General features: G+C 43.7%; 1 long non-coding RNA gene across 1 annotated transcript in view; it reads right to left on the bottom strand.

The window, feature by feature from the left end:
* Positions 1-8,221: 8,221 nt before the first annotated feature.
* The window catches only part of LOC310725936, a 54,711-nt gene continuing 47,135 nt past the window's right edge, over positions 8,222-15,797 (bottom strand). The window contains exon 4 of the long non-coding RNA XR_014533572.1: positions 8,222-8,365. This is a non-coding gene — a long non-coding RNA (uncharacterized lncRNA). The remainder of the gene's footprint in view (positions 8,366-15,797) is intronic.

Here is a 15,797-nt window from a genome sequence, read left to right as displayed (position 1 = left end):
CATGAAACACAAAACAACCATCTGATACAACATAGAAGAAGTTTTACTTTCTGGGGAGACTGCCTAAGAAACATCCTCACATGTACATTGTAGAGTATTTGAATTCGCTACATTGTTTGGTAGTTTGGTGGTTTGGTCATCCTCTACCATTGCCCCACTGATCGCTTCACTGATCGCATCAATCCTCCACTGACCTTTCAATTGTCTACCACTGCACAAAATTAGCTTCATTCTCTATAATTCTCTCTAGCATTATAATCCCCCACACCTAGTCAGTGTGCCAAAAGACATTGTCCTATGTACATTGGGAGCTGTGCTACTGGTGCTATTCTGACCATTGGCATTACCACATCTGCGATTTCATAATGGACTGCAAGTTAGAACAAAGAGCAAACGTGAAATCCTGTGTGAAAATGGGCAAATCTGTCACGGAGATGTTTGACATGGTTTATGGCAATGCTGCAATGAGTCGTTTGAGGTGTTTTGAGTGGCATGTGCACTTTAAGAGTGGAAAAACAGCCACACTCCGGGTGGAGTGAGCAATGACCTCAAAGGGAGTGCTCAGAGTCTGCTTATTAGCAGGGAGGCCTCTCTTGGGATGGCCGTTGCAGACGAGCAGCTGATTGGTCATTCTCTAAGGACCCATCCTGTGGACGTAGGTGTCCAGTGCCGCACTGGACAGAGCCGGTTCAGTTTCTCCTGGTCTGGGGCCTGAAATGGAGGAGGATAGAATGCCTGTAATCTTATAGGTCGTGGGATGACGAGGCCACTTTGTGTGAAGGAGTAGGTCCCATGTGCCCTTTACCTCCGCAGTAGAGGCATAGACCTAGCGACCGGCGTTTCTCCTTTTCGGCGGGGGTCAGTTGGTGGCGTCCTTTTTCCATGGCCTGTGGCGGAGAGTAAGAACGGGTGCCAGAACCCAAAACACGAGGTGGGGAACTGCTTGCAGTTAAAAGACTGTGAGGATCTAGGCTTTGAACGGGGTGACCACGCTCCAGGCAGCGTTCCCTTATGCGCCGATCAATGCGTATAGTCAAGGAGATCAGTGAATCCAGATCCTGGGGTGAATCACGAGCGGCGAGTTCGTCCTTAACGGCAGAGGAGAGGCCCTGGAGGAAAGTATCATAAAGTGCAACAGAGCGATGCCCCTGTGCAGCCGAGATCAGGGAGTGGGCGGCATCTTGGCGTGGCGTAGATGAGCCGAAGACCTTCCGGAGTTAGGCAGAAAAGGCAGCGAAAGATCTGCAGTTGGATGATTGACTTTCCCACTCCGCGGTGGCCCACCTTAGGGCTTGGCCTGACAGGCGGGAAATGACATAGGCCACCTTGGAGCGTTCTGTACCGAATTGGGAGGGCTGCATGCAAAAAAACAGGTCACACTGCATAATAAACAAGCGGCAGGAGTAAGGGTTTCCCGAAAATCGGGTTGGCGGCGCGAGCTGAGGCTCACGCATAGCTGGAGAGGCGGTAGGTGGAGCAGGGGCCTGCCGGGCTGGGGCAGCAGGCGAGGAGGGCGGCGGAGCACCTGTGGTGAGTCGGTCACCAAAACGTGTGCACAAAAATCCCATGATTTTCTGCACAACTGTAGAGAGGTTTTAAATTTGCTGTTCCTGCACCGCTTGTCGGCCAGACAAGGCTGTTAAAGCGGCGCTAGGGGCAGGTACATCCGCGAGATCGATGTTGGCCAGATTGTTCTGTCAGAAGGTTCAGGTTATAGGATTCTAGGCAGATGCAAAGAGAGCAGGGGAGAAAAGCGCGCGTGTAGAGCTGAATCGGGATTCAGAGAGCCAATTCAGGGAATTGATTCAGGGAGTCAATTCAGGGAGCCGATTCGGAGAGCCGATTCGGAGAGCCGATTCAGGGAGCCGATTCAGGGAGCCGAAGTGCACGGAGGGCGAAGATGCCGAGCCGGAAGTCGGGGTGCGTTCAGCGCGAGCAGAGCCGAGCCGGGAACCGGGGCGTGTTCAGCGCGAGCAGAGCACAGTTGAGCTGGGAACCGGAGCGCGTTCAGCGCGAGCAGAGCAGAGCCGATACGCTGACGGGAGAGTCGGGAAAACAGGCGCGGTCGGGAAGCCAGAATGGTCAGGACAGAAACAGGTCAGAAACAAAAGGACAAACAAAAAAGAGATACGCTGGAGAGTGATCAGGGCAAGCCTAAAGACAATCTGGCACTGTCTGGAGGATTCTGGCGTCCTTATAAGTGTTAGAAAATTAGACACCATTTCCGTGCAGCTGGTTGGGAGGGGGCGTTTCCTTGGTGATTGAGGCGGCAATGCCGGAAGTGCTCAAGCGGGCTGATACTAATCAACATGTACATGGACAAATATTGAAGCTTTATGCAAATGTATGTTAATTATTAGTGAAACAAAATACTATTTAAATGACTGAAATCAAACTTAAAAATATTTTAAAGGATGAAATACTTTTTTTTAATAGTTGTATGAAATTATAATATTTTTTCTCTCATTTTATGTGAAAATGATTTAGCAGAAATAATTAAAAATAATATTAAAAGTAGAGAGTGTTTATAAACTCCATTTCTGCACAATGTTGGAGACCCAATTTTGATAATGAACATCTGAATTTATGCTTCGGTTCATAATGTAATAGATAAATGTTTTACCCCCATAAAGTAATAAATAGAGTATATACACTCATATAAATTGCTGTATATTGATAGTTTTTTTCATTATATATATATATAAATTTTTATTTATTTATTTTTTTTTATTTGGTAGGTCAATTCTTTTATATTGTTTTATTTTTTAATTTTGTTTTATTTCAAAAGTAATAAATATATATACTAACAAATTTCTGTAGGTTATAGATAGATAGATAGATAGATAGATAGATAGATAGATAGATAGATAGATAGATAGATAGATAGATAGATAGATAGATAGATAGATAGATAGATAGATAGATAGATAGATAGATAGATAGATAGATAGATAGATTTTTTTATTTATTATTTTACTCAGGAATTGGACATCTGATTGAAAAGTACTAATGTTGGACCCTTGAGTAAAGTCAGTAAAATTCAACTGTTTGCTTCGGATAAGAGAATCTGACAAATAGTGTAAAAGTATTATGTTCAAAGGAGCCATGAATAAATTATATAAGATAAATCAGTAGAGATTGTAAAAGGATTTATTATGAATGATTTTGTCACAAATATTTATCAATTGTTGGTGTAAAACTAGTTTATACGATTACTTGAATGAAGTTACCAATTAAATGAATCTCATCATGTTCTACCAGTATACGTGCAATAGTTTCTTAAAGAACCAACCCAGAACCTACTAAACATAGAAACATATGAAGAAAGTAAGAAGAAATTACTCTGAGACTCAAGAACAAGAAGCCATGAGTTATAAATGTGTAGAAGAGAATAATAAATAAGTGCTGTTACAGGTGTAAGTTTGATTTATAAAAAAACCTTTGTACTGTTAAACATGAAATCAATTTGCTTTAAGCAGCAGGTTAAACTGGTACATGGTGAGATGCTTTGAATTTGTTGTTTAAGTCTCGGTCGACATACATTTTTTGTTTTTTATGATCTTCTTCACCCACTCCACAAATGTTGTAAGACTGTAGATGAAAGAAGATAAAGATCAGAACTGTGATCTGTGAATCATGTGATTTAAATGATCTAAAATAAATAGAAGCAGGTTGAAATCATACATGACTCCAGGAAGTGGACAGTGGAATCTCGTTTCTTCAACAGAGGCGATGATCGCTGAAGGGATCGGTGTTTTATGGAACTCAAAACAACACAATCCTTCTCTATTTGCACCTGTGACAAAATATTTCATCATCTTCTTTTTTAGTTATTTATTTCAGACTAACAACTGAAGTTATATCAAAGTCAAGAAGCCTTTTTTAAATTGTCATCATAAATTATGTATATATATATATATATATATATATATATATATAAAAATAAAGACTTTTGATAAATACTGTATATACTATGTTATTGTTTTATATATAATATCAACATTATCATTATATTGATCAAACTTTAAAATATTTCAAATGATTATATCATGATGTTCTTTTTTAGAATATTTAGCAAAATATATATAAATGATCATTAAAATTGAGGATGTTCACAGACTCTTGTTGTGTGAATGGTGTACGTTTTGGAGACCCGCTGATCTTAATGAACATTTCAATTTATCACATTATGAACCCAAGCATGAATTAATTATTTTGAAAAGCCAGAAAGCAATAAATATAAACACTAAAATAAATCAGGCTCCCAGTGTAGAGCGAAAACACACACACACTTTTAAAATGATAACAAACCTCAATAAGATAAAACACAATTAAATTCAGGAATGATAATAGTTTAAATGCTACATTTAAATAAAAATCTTACTCTGTGCCATAATGAATGGCTGAAGGCAGGAGATCCACAGAAGAACCAGCAGGAGAGAACGACAGAACATGGCTGATAATTATTAAGATGTGTTTTGTTTTTAAGGTAAAATAATAACGTAGATATGATCTCCACAATGGGGTTATAAGCCAATCAAAGGAGGGGGAGAGTGTGGTGTGTGAAGGGAGGGTAGGAGTTTAGCTAGAAAATTTGAAAAAAAAATGTCTTCTTTGATTAAAAAAAGGATAATCCCCCCACCCTACCCCACCACCACTTTTAAAGCTAGAAACCAGCTGTGGTTCTCAATCTAAATGATAAAAATCTCACACTTTAATTTTCACTTTCCCACAGCTGTTTAATCACAAATTAAAAAAATTAAATAAATAAAAATAAGTAAGCTTGAATCTATTCATTCATCATTCATTCATTTTCTCCCGCTTATCCGTAATTCGGGTCGCGGGGGCAGCAGTCTAAGCAGGCCCCCGCCTTCGACTGCTGCCCAATCCTTACAGCACGTCCCTTACGGTCCCTCCTGCAGGTGGTGAGACCACGGGAAGGCGGCCCCATGTCATTCCGACGTCACGGACCTTGATATTTCCCTCGTAAGGGACCCCCGGAACATAAAGGGTTAAGGGCCTTGCTCAAGGGCCCAAGAGTGGCAGCTTGGCGATACCGGGGCTTGAACCCCAGACCTTCCGATCGGCAACCCAGTGCCTTAACCGCTGGAGCCACCACTCCCCCAAGCTTGAATCTAATTATTTTAAAATAACCTCTGCCTTATATTTTTTTAACTACACATCATGAGTGTAGCAGTGGTGACTCTCCTGGTGGAGTGATCTTAGACATATGTGTGTATTTTTATTTCTCTTGATTAGTTGCCCAATAAAAGTACCCATTGATGCCCTACAAATGTCAGTTCCCACAGTCAGTGGCGACATCAGTCACATCCATATTGTAACATGGTTGTATAAATTGGGTTTTATTATCTTATGTCTTTATTGTGTGGACTGACGAATCCATTGATGTTATTTACAGTGTCAATGGTTTACAACATATGTTTTTTTGTTTGGATTTTTTGAGACGTCTTGCGGATAGCGGATGAGATTCCATGGCACTTCACAACGCTTTTGTCTCAGTTCTCACACTCTTGGTCAAGAACGAACACACTGCCCAGGAGCTTCTTCTGGATCTGGACTCTCTGATCAGTCTAGCTACCTGAACTGATTGGCACATGAGAGTGTCGTTCTGACAGAAACTACTAACGATCCTAGCAGGACTGTCCTTGGTCCACCTTGTTTCGATTCCCTTCTTCAGCCAGCCAGTCCCTGCCAACAGAGGTGCTCTATGGGACTTTGTCTCTATTGTGTTGAGGCAGGACATATGGGAGCCACATGTCCAGCAAAAAGCAGAGCTTGGCATTAAAAGAGGGGCCAGCACTAGACTGCTTAGACTTACATCTACCTGCCGGTCATTCTCCTGGGCCTCAGAGTCCAAACAGGCATTCCAGAGACAAGAGATTGAGTTTATGTCTGCTTTCATCATTACCTTGCCAGCCCCAACTTGCCAGTTTATTGTGGAGGTAGACGCCTCGAACAAGAGTGTGTGAACTGTTCTGTCCCAGAGGGAACTGAATGACAAACCAGCTACCCCTGTGCACCCTATTCTCCCGTCGGCTCAGCCGTGCTGAACAGAACTCTGCCATTGGGGTTTAAGAATTGCTGGCAGTAAAGCTGGTGTTAGAAGAATGGCGTCACTGGCTGGATGGCGCCGAGCACCCTTTGTCCCTTCTGCAGCAATAGTTTTGGTAGTCCACTGCCAAATGGGTGGTCTGGGTGGAATTCGCCTATAACATGCCGGCATGCTCAACAGTCAACACAGCATTCTAAATTTCTGAGTTCTCATTTAAATTTTTTTGTGTGTTGATTTTCAGAGTCGATTCATGAGCATTCAACACGATCAATTGAACTCCCTGAACAACCCTCTGCTCTCTAAGCATGGAATATCAGCTATATTGATCAATCCTTCCTGCTCCACTGATCCTTCCATCCTTTTTCATTGCCATTTATTTGACTACTTCAGATCACAGATCAACTCATATTGTCCTCTGTTCTGTAAACTTGTGTTAAAATGACTTTAAATTCAACCTTTTTCAGTGTTACTTACCTCGGGATTTACACATGAACATTATCGGAGGAATGTGAACCTTAAAATCCAGTAATATTCCCTACACACTGTTAGATATGAAGTTGACATCCAGTCAGGATCTGGTAGCTGACCAGAGGTGGGTAGTAACGAGTTACATTTACTCCGTTACATTTACTTGAGTAAGTTTTTGAAAAAAATATACTTCTAGGAGTATTTTTAAATCACTATACTTTTTACTTTTACTTGGGTAAATTTTTGAAGAAGAAACTGTACTCTTACTCCGCTACATTAGGCTACAACAAGCTCATTACTTTTCTTTTTACCTCTTTGGTATTCTACGCAATAATTTTAATGTTTTATTTTGACAGAGAGAGAAACTTCCGCTAAGGCTCTACCACGTGACTGTGATTCACCAATCAAAAGTAGTTGTGCAGTTTCGTCACGTTACCATACTCGATTTCAGCGGCGGCACGGGTTAGTTAGCAACAGAAACATGTCAGAATCAACCGTCGGCAATGCAGACACAAATGAGGAGGAAAACCCGCACCCCTGGCCTCATATTGAAAGCATTTTCACCTTAGTGAAAGTGCTAGAGAGCAGCTACATTATGAGGTGTTCAGCATGCCTGGTAGGAAATGTGTGTGTTTCCTTCTGTTGTTTTGTCACTGGAGACACACATAAACACACACACACACACACAGTTTATGAGAATTTATGGGCTGCTTCGTTCTAGTTCTGCCCGGTAAAAAAGTATAAAGGTTTGGAAATTTGTGTAACTTGTGCGTATTTATTTTGTATTTATTATTATTTTATTTATTAAGTACTTAAATTTACCTGAATTATTTTAATTTAAGCTATTTTGTAATTAATTAATTCAAATTTATTTAATTGAGTGGATGAGCCATAATTTGCCTTAAGATTATTTTGTATTTTTGTCTGTCTGATTGTTGTCTTGTGTTAAAAAATAAATCAGACGTTACTAAACAGTTACTCAGTACTTGAGTAGTTTTTTCACCAAGTACTTTTTTACTCTTATTCAAGTAATTATTTGGATGTCTACTTTTTACTTTTACTTGAGTCATATTATTCTGAAGTAACAGTACTTTTACTTGAGTACAATTTTTGGCTACTCTACCCACCTCTGTAGCCGACATTGAGCTACTCAGAGAACCAGTTCCACTTAAACTTTCATCAGAATGTAAACATTTATCCACCTCAGATTCTTCACTAATATTATTATTGTTGCAATAAATGATCAACAGAAATGTTCTGATTTTTATTGAGTGTATTTAGAGTACATGTTGAGATGATTAGATCATTTGGATAGATCACAGATGTCTACATTGTTGGTAGATGATGTCACAGTTTTAACATGATTGTGGGCAAAGATTTGAAAAATATTTCTTTCAAATTTCTTCTAATGTTCATGAAAACTGTTAGAAATGCTTCAGTTCCTGTTTCTCTGATGCTTCTTCTCTCTGTGTGATACTAAATCCATGTTTTATTATACATTCCACCAGCATCTCCTCTGATTCCTGATACTGATCACATCCAAACTCTTTCTAGATATTTTTTCCTTTTTATCCATAATCATTACATTTAGATCATTCCATTGTAGAAAAAAAAAACTTTATAGCCTTCTTTTATTAGTTTTCTAAAAAATAAATTTTTCAGAGAAGCAAACCAGGAGTCTGTGAGCTATAAATGTCCTTTAATTTGCATAGAAAATATTAATAATCAGTGCAGTTACAGGTGCAGGTCTGATATATAAAAAAATCTTTTCCTGTTAGGCAAGACATCAATTTGCTTTAAACAGCATTTTAATCTAATTAGAATCTCATGCTTGAGACCAAGCTGCTGTTATAATTTTGATGATCTGCTTCACCCAGTCCACCTCAGGGTCCGCACAAATCTGGAACCCTTTTTTTGTTGTAAGACTGAAGGGGAAAGAAGATAAAGATCAGAGCTGTGATCTGTGAATCAACTGATTTAAATCATCTAAAAAAAGCAGCAGGTTGAAATCGTACATGAATCCAGGAAGTGTGCAGTCGAATCTCGTTTCTTTAACGTTGACGATGATCGCTGGAGGCACCGGGGTTTTATGAAACTCAAAACAGCACTGATCTGGTCCATTTGCATCTGTAACAAAATATTAAATTATCTACTCATTTATTTCAGAATAAAGACTGAAGTTATATTAAAATCATGAGGCCTTTTTATAATTATCTACATCAGGCGTGATCTTTTTTCCAGATTTCTTTCTTTTTTTATTCTTTTAAAAACATTTCCTGTATCTATTGCAAAAACAATCTAATTGACTTTTGTACAGTACTGTGTGTACTGTATTGCAATATATATTCACAGTGGAACCCCGCTTAACGAGCACCTCTCTTAACGAGTAATTCGCATGTCGAGCAAAATAAATTGTAAAAAAAAAATCACTTTCTTAACGAGTGACATTTCGCAATGCGAGTGACGTGGAAAGGGGACGTCCCCTCTTCATGTCACTCGCTTGTGCACCGGGACTTTCCAAGCCCGTGTACATCAGTCTGTGTTTAGCACTCGTTCCGCTAACATGTTAGTGTCGCTTGTGATCATACATTTTTCCAAACTTGTGTTTAGACGTTATTTGTGATTTTCTTTTTTTATTTGAAGTTTAATAACCCTTTCAAAAATGTCCCTGAAAAAAAATCCACAAGAAGACAGCCATAAGAGGATAAAAATAACCGTAGAAATGAAACTTAAAATCATTGAAAAGCGAGAACGAGGGCATAAGGGGCGAGTGTGGCTGATCTAGCATCAGCTACATCAATGATTTACACTATCCTCAAGAACAAATGCAAGATTTATGAGATAGATGCTTCAAAGGGAGTGACTAGAATATCTACACAACGGTTTTGTATTCTCGACAATGTTCCAGGTTGGTTGGTTCCACGATAGAAGAAAAGATTATGTTTTCTGCTCCTTAACAATTTATAAGTTATTGTCTTTTAATAAATGTTACATATAAAAAGCTTTTAGTATTTTTTTTGCCATGGAACGCATTAACGTATTTTATATGAACTTATATGGGAAAAATTGTTTCACATTACGAGTTAGATTCTGGAAAGAATTATGCTCTTTATGCAAGGTTCCACTATTTATCTGAATATATATCTCTGGCTCAATATACACTAATGTTTACAATTATTTAAATATTAATTATTGATCTGTATAATTTTAATTAAATGACTGTATAAATCCAAATTCTATAAATTAAACTATAATAATATGTAATAATGATTACATCAGTATTTTTTATCTAAATTTTTTATGAAATGTTCTAATTTTTTAATTTTTTTACAAACAATTATTCAGCAAAAAAAAAAAAAAAACCAGGAAATTGAGGGTGTTTATATAGTCCATCTCAGCACTATGTTGAAAAAAACGCAGATTTTCTCTGAACATCTGAATTCTTGCTTGGGTTCAAAATGTGATAGTTTTAATTTTTTTAAAACCCAGAAAATAATTAATATGTACACTAATATAAATCAGACTCCCGGTTTACAGTGAACACACAAACACACATAATTAGAATTTAGTTAAGATAAAAGGTTAATTGCTATATTTAAAATACACAAATAAATCTTACTCTCTGGCATGGTGAAGGACTGAAGGCAGGAGAGCCCCAAAAGAACCAGCAGAAGAGAACGGCAGAACATGGCTGCTGCTGATGAAGATGATGATCGTTAAAATGTGTTATCATTTAAATATACAATAATAACGTAGATATGATCTCCACAATGGGGTTATAGCCAATCAGAAGAGGAGAGAGAGTGTGTGGTGTGGTGGGAGGGTAGGATGGTAGTTTGAAAATAAGAAAACATTTCCTCTTTGAGTAAGAAAGGACAAACATCCTCCACCCCACCACCACTTCTTCAGCTAGAAGCTGACTGTGGTTATCCGCAAAAACGATAAAGATGTAAAAAAAAATTTGGATGGCTGTGTTTAATCTCATGCAAAATAAAAAAAAAATAAAGACAAATTTGAATCTAATGTTGTTAAAACAACACTGACTGTAACTCATGTAATTTCTAAATCATTAATTATACATCATTAGTATAAAACATCAACAGTCTAATAACCTAAACGTCAGCAACACCAATAATATGAATCACACACTGCTTCAAATCTGCAAGCTGCAAGGTACAGAGAGCTAGCAGCTAGAAGATTGCAGGATGACCATATTGTCAAGGATCCTTCCTGTCCATGACACAAAACAACCATCTGATACAACATAAAAGAAGTTTTACTTCCTGGAGAGACTGCCTGAGAAACATCCTTACATGTACATTAGAGAGTATTTTGAATTCGCTACATGGTTTGGTAGTTTGGTGGTTTTGTCATCCTCTACCATTGCTCCACTGATCCCTTCAATCCTCCACTGACCTCTCAATTCTCTACCACTGCACAAACTTAGCTTCATTCTCTACCCGTGTGTGCACGTGCTTTTCCGATGTTTCTCCTTGTGCGCGAATGTTATTGGAGCTAAGGAACGTCTGCTACGGGACGATGCCGCTTGAGGTAGAGACGCTAGCTATCTCTCCCCAAGTGATGCGTCTGTGATGGCTATCGGTTTGCCTACAGAGAGCCGCTTGGCTCTGGTAGGTAGGGCTACGCGGCAGGTCAGGCTGCAGCTTGCTTCCACACGATGAGTGTGTTGCTGCCATACCAGGCTGGCCTGCTATGGGGGATGTTGCGAGCTTCCTTTTGAGCGCCAAGGTGACCCCTCCTGGCCTGACCTGGTAGCGCTGTAGGTAAGGGGGGTTTCTGGCGGGTTTAGGGAACCGCGGTGGCGTTTCGGTGGTAGTTCCTCGCCGCTATAATGGGGCTGCTCGGAGGCAGCCTCGCCCTGGTACGTCCGGTACGTAGTAGCTCGGTAAGAGTGCGTTGCCTCCCGATTACCGCGGGGTGGTCCTAGGGGCCCCTGGCGACACTCTAAACCCGAGGAGGGGCTGGACGACCTAAGGATCGTCCTCACCTCTAGTGAACGGGCTGTGGTGATTAGGCTTGATGGCTTGCGTCTTGGTAGGCGGTGTGCACCTCATGCTACGGTGCATGTCCCTCCACGGCACCACTCCAGCGGTTAACTCCCTTATTCCACCCGAAGTTCATTGCGGATGGGGATTATCCGCCGCCTCTCAGGAGGCTTCAACGGCCGCAGTACGCTGCTCCTGCCGGGAGCAGCGTACACATCGCCATGTGTTGGTCCGCATGGACACATCGCAATGTGTTGGTCCGCATGGACAATACTGCGGTGGTCTCGTACATCGACCACCAGGGGGGGGCCTCCGGTCTCGCCCCTTGCAAACAACTGGCGCGAGAGGTCCTCTTGTTGGATGTCTGAGCAGACGCCCTGTCGAGACAGTGGCTGCCGTGGGACGGTCTTGGCCGAGGCTACGCCTCTACGCCTTTCCCCCGATCGCACTGCTCTCGGGAGTTCTGGTCAGAGTTCGCCGGGACGGAGTCTGTCTCCTCCTGGTAGCACCTTGATGGCGGGCGGGACCCTGGTTCACCCCCGCCCGGAGTTGAGGAAGCTGTGGCTGTGGCCCCTGAGGGGGCACGGTTCATAGCGGCTGTTCTCTCTACTGAGGTACTAGAGGCCCTTCTCCACGCCAGAGCTCCCTCCACGAGGAGTTCGTACGCCGCACGAAGGCGACTGTTCGGTCGTGTGAGCACCATGACTTGGACCCAATTAACTGCCCGGTCGGTTCAGTTCTGGCGTTTTTGCAGGTACAGTTTGCCGCAGAGTTAACATCTTCGACCCTGAGGGTTTCCGTGTTCGCTGGGTAGGTCCCATTGGTGACACGTTTCCTCCGCGGCGCCTGGAGGCTGTGGCCCGGGACGCGATTTAGAGTACCTGTCTTGGCCTGTCCAGTTGCCTCGTCCCGCCTGGAGTTACCCCCTGGCATGCCCAGAGTGTTTCTTTACACAAGGCTGGGTGCTCCCACACGATGTGTTGTGTTACAGGCATTCTGCCCTCCTCTGTTAATGGCTTCCGACCAGTGGTTACGAGGCCCGGCTGTGTTTTTTCACAGGACGAGTCCTTGGAGGCGGTCGGTGCAGCTGTTCGGCTGCGAGTCCTGGTCCCCGCTCCGATCGGGGTCAGGGCTCGCTCCGCCGGAGTGTCGCACCCTCTACGGCTGAGTCCGCTGGAGTGTCACTCCGGGACGTCTGTGATGCTGCGTCTGTACACTTTTTTCCCTGTCGCGCTGCTTCCAGGAGTTCTGGAGAGAGTTTGCTGGGACGAAGTCAGTCTCCTTCTGGTAGCTTCAAGGTGGCCGAGCAAACCATGGTTCGTGGACCTGATAGCTCACCTTGAGCACCCTCTAGGGGAGATTCTTCTAAAGAGGGATCTCCTTTCCCAGTTCGGGGGTGCCATATTTTACCCCCACCCAAAGCATACAGACGCAGCTTCAGCCATGCCTGAGCCAGCGGGGCTGTAGGAGTAACGGATACCCAGAGGGGACAGTGCAACATCGGGGTGGAGCCGCTATTCCCCGGGTCTCAACCCCTGCCTCAACAGGGTGTCTGCTGTCTCATTCAACCGGCCCGGGATGTAAACCGCCCTCAAAAAGAGGAGTTTCCCCTGGGCCCAAAATAGGATCTGGTGCACCAGCCTGCACAGTGGGTTGCCACGTGGGTTGCCACGTAGACCTCCTTGATGGTTGATGTAGGAGACCACCACACTGTTGTCAGTACGGACACATGGTGATCTCCGAGGTCCGAGAGGAAATGCTTCGGCCAGCATCTCTAGGCAATTGATGTGCCAGCGTAGATAGGGCCCCTTCCACAGACCTCTGGCGGAGCGACCGTATCCATCATTAGCATTAAGCGACAAACAGGGACTCCCAGCACAGGGCCCAGAGATAGAAACCAGGGATCTCCCCAAACATTTAAACCACGTAGGCATCGCCGCGTGACCTTGATAGTTCAGAGGGGGTTGCGCCTCCATGAGAACCCATGGGTCCTGAGCCACCAATGAAGGGGTCTCATGTACAGCAGGCCAAGTGGAATCACACTGGACGCAGCTGCCATAAGCCCCAACAGTTTCTGTAACTGCTTGACAGAGGCTGACGGCTGTAAGGATGGCCACAATGCAGGCAAGGAAAAGCTGAGAACACAAAGTAGTCGAATCCCATATGACACTGAGATAGGTGGTTCTTTGTAATGGAGAAAACACACTCTTCCCAGCATTCAGCCAAAACCCCAATGCCCTTATGTGGGCGAGAACGACATCTCGATGCCGGACCGCCAACTGCTCCGACTGAGCTAGGATCAAAAAATAACTGATGTAGTTGAGGATGCGAATGCCCTGAGACCTCAGGGGAACCCAAGCAACATTTTGTAAATGTAAGGGGTGAAAGAGCAAGGCCAAACAAAAGAACCCGATATTGGTAAGCTTCTGCCCTAAAAGCGAACTTCAGGAACCTCCTGTGAGAAAGTTGGATATATACATGACAGCACGCATCCTTTAGATCTACCATGACCAACCAGTGCTCGGATCTGATTTAAAGCACGACCTGCTTGATGGTCAGCAACTTGAACCTAAATCTCATGAGAGAGCGGTTAAGCTAATGCTGGGTGGAGACCAAGGAGGGAGCTGGCCGTGCCCTGAAGCACTGAAGGTGGCAAGTGTCAGATAGTTCAGGTTATAGGATCAAAGGCAGATGCAAAAAGAGCAGGGGAGAAAAGCTGTGCAGAGCTAAATCGGGAAGCCGATTCAGGGAGTTGATTCAGGGAGCCGATGTGCGCGGAGGGTGAGGATGCCAAGCCGGAAGTTGGGGCGCGTTCAGTGCGAGCCGGAAACCGAAACGCGCGTTTGGCGCGAGCAAGAAACCGAAACGCGCGTTCAGCGCGAGCAGAGCCAGCCGAGCAGGAAACCGGAGCGCGTTCAGCGCGAGCAGAGCCGAGCTGGAAACCGGAGCGCGCTCAGCACGAGCCGAGCCAAGCCGGAAACCGGAGGACAGAATGGTCAGGTTACAAACGAAAGAAGAAACAAAACAGAGAATACGCTGGAGAGTGATCAGGGCAAGCCTAAAGACAATCTGGCACTGTCTGGAGGATTCAGGCGTCCTTGTAAGTGCCAGAAAATTAGACGCTATTTCCGAGCAGCTGGTTGGGAGGGGGCATTTCCTTGGTGATTGAGGCGGTAATGCCTGCAGTGCTCAAGTGTTCTGACAGGCAAGGTTATCGCTGAGACAATATTGTGCAATTATACATACAGCAGCAACAGAGATAAAGTGAACAGATTTGCAAAAACGGCCTGTTAACATTTTTGTGGTAATGATTAGTGTGAGTGGATTAGCCGCTCTGCAGGACGCTTTGGATGACGCAGACTGGGACATGTTCCGGCGCAGTTCTGATGACGTCAACATGTTTACGGAAGCGGTTATGGGATTCATCGGGAAACTAGTTGATGATACAGTGCAGAAAACCACGATCAGAACGTTTCCCAACCAGAAGCCGTGGGTGGATAAAACCATCCGCGACGCTCTGAGATCCCGCTCCGCTGCCTACAACACGGGGCTCGCCACCGGGGACATGGCAGATACAAGGCTGCGTCTCACAGTGTTCGCAGAGAGGTGAAGGAAGCAAAGCGGCGCTACGGGAGGAAACTAGAGTCACAGGTTCAACATGGTGGCTTTAGGAACCTGTGGCAGGAACTAAGAACAATAACAGACTATAAAACACCATCTTCTAGAATGGTGAATGCGGATGCTTCTCTGGCAGACGAGCTAAACACCTTTTACGCTCGTTTCGAGGCTGCAGCTAACCACGCTAGCGGCACAACCAGCGTGCACGCCGAGAGAGCCAGAGAGGTAAACACGTTCACCATCTCGGAGCATGACGTGAGGAGGGCTTTCAAGAGAGTGAATACCAGGAAGGCAGCAGGACCAGATGGCATCACAGGCCGCGTTCTAAAAGCCTGCGCTGACCAGCTAGCACCGGTGTTCACGGAGATATTCAACCTCTCACTGGAACAGTCTGTTGTCCCCTCATGTTTCAAACAGTCCACCATTGTTCCTGTCCCGAAGAAACCCCGGCTCACCTGCCTTAACGACTACCGCCCTGTAGCCTTGACCTCAGTAGTGATGAAGTGCTTCGAGAGACTGGTCAAAAACTTCATCGCTGCATCACTACCAGACACACTGGACCCACTACAGTTTGCGTACTGTCAGAACCGCTCTACTGAGGACGCCATTGCTCATCTTCTCCACACCACGAT

Source organism: Silurus aristotelis (genome assembly GCF_946808225.1).
Source record: "Silurus aristotelis genome assembly, chromosome: 5".
Classification (NCBI taxonomy): Eukaryota; Metazoa; Chordata; class Actinopteri; order Siluriformes; family Siluridae; genus Silurus; species Silurus aristotelis.
The sequence above is the reverse complement of the archived record's forward strand: the minus strand, read 5'-3'. Positions and strand labels throughout refer to the sequence as shown.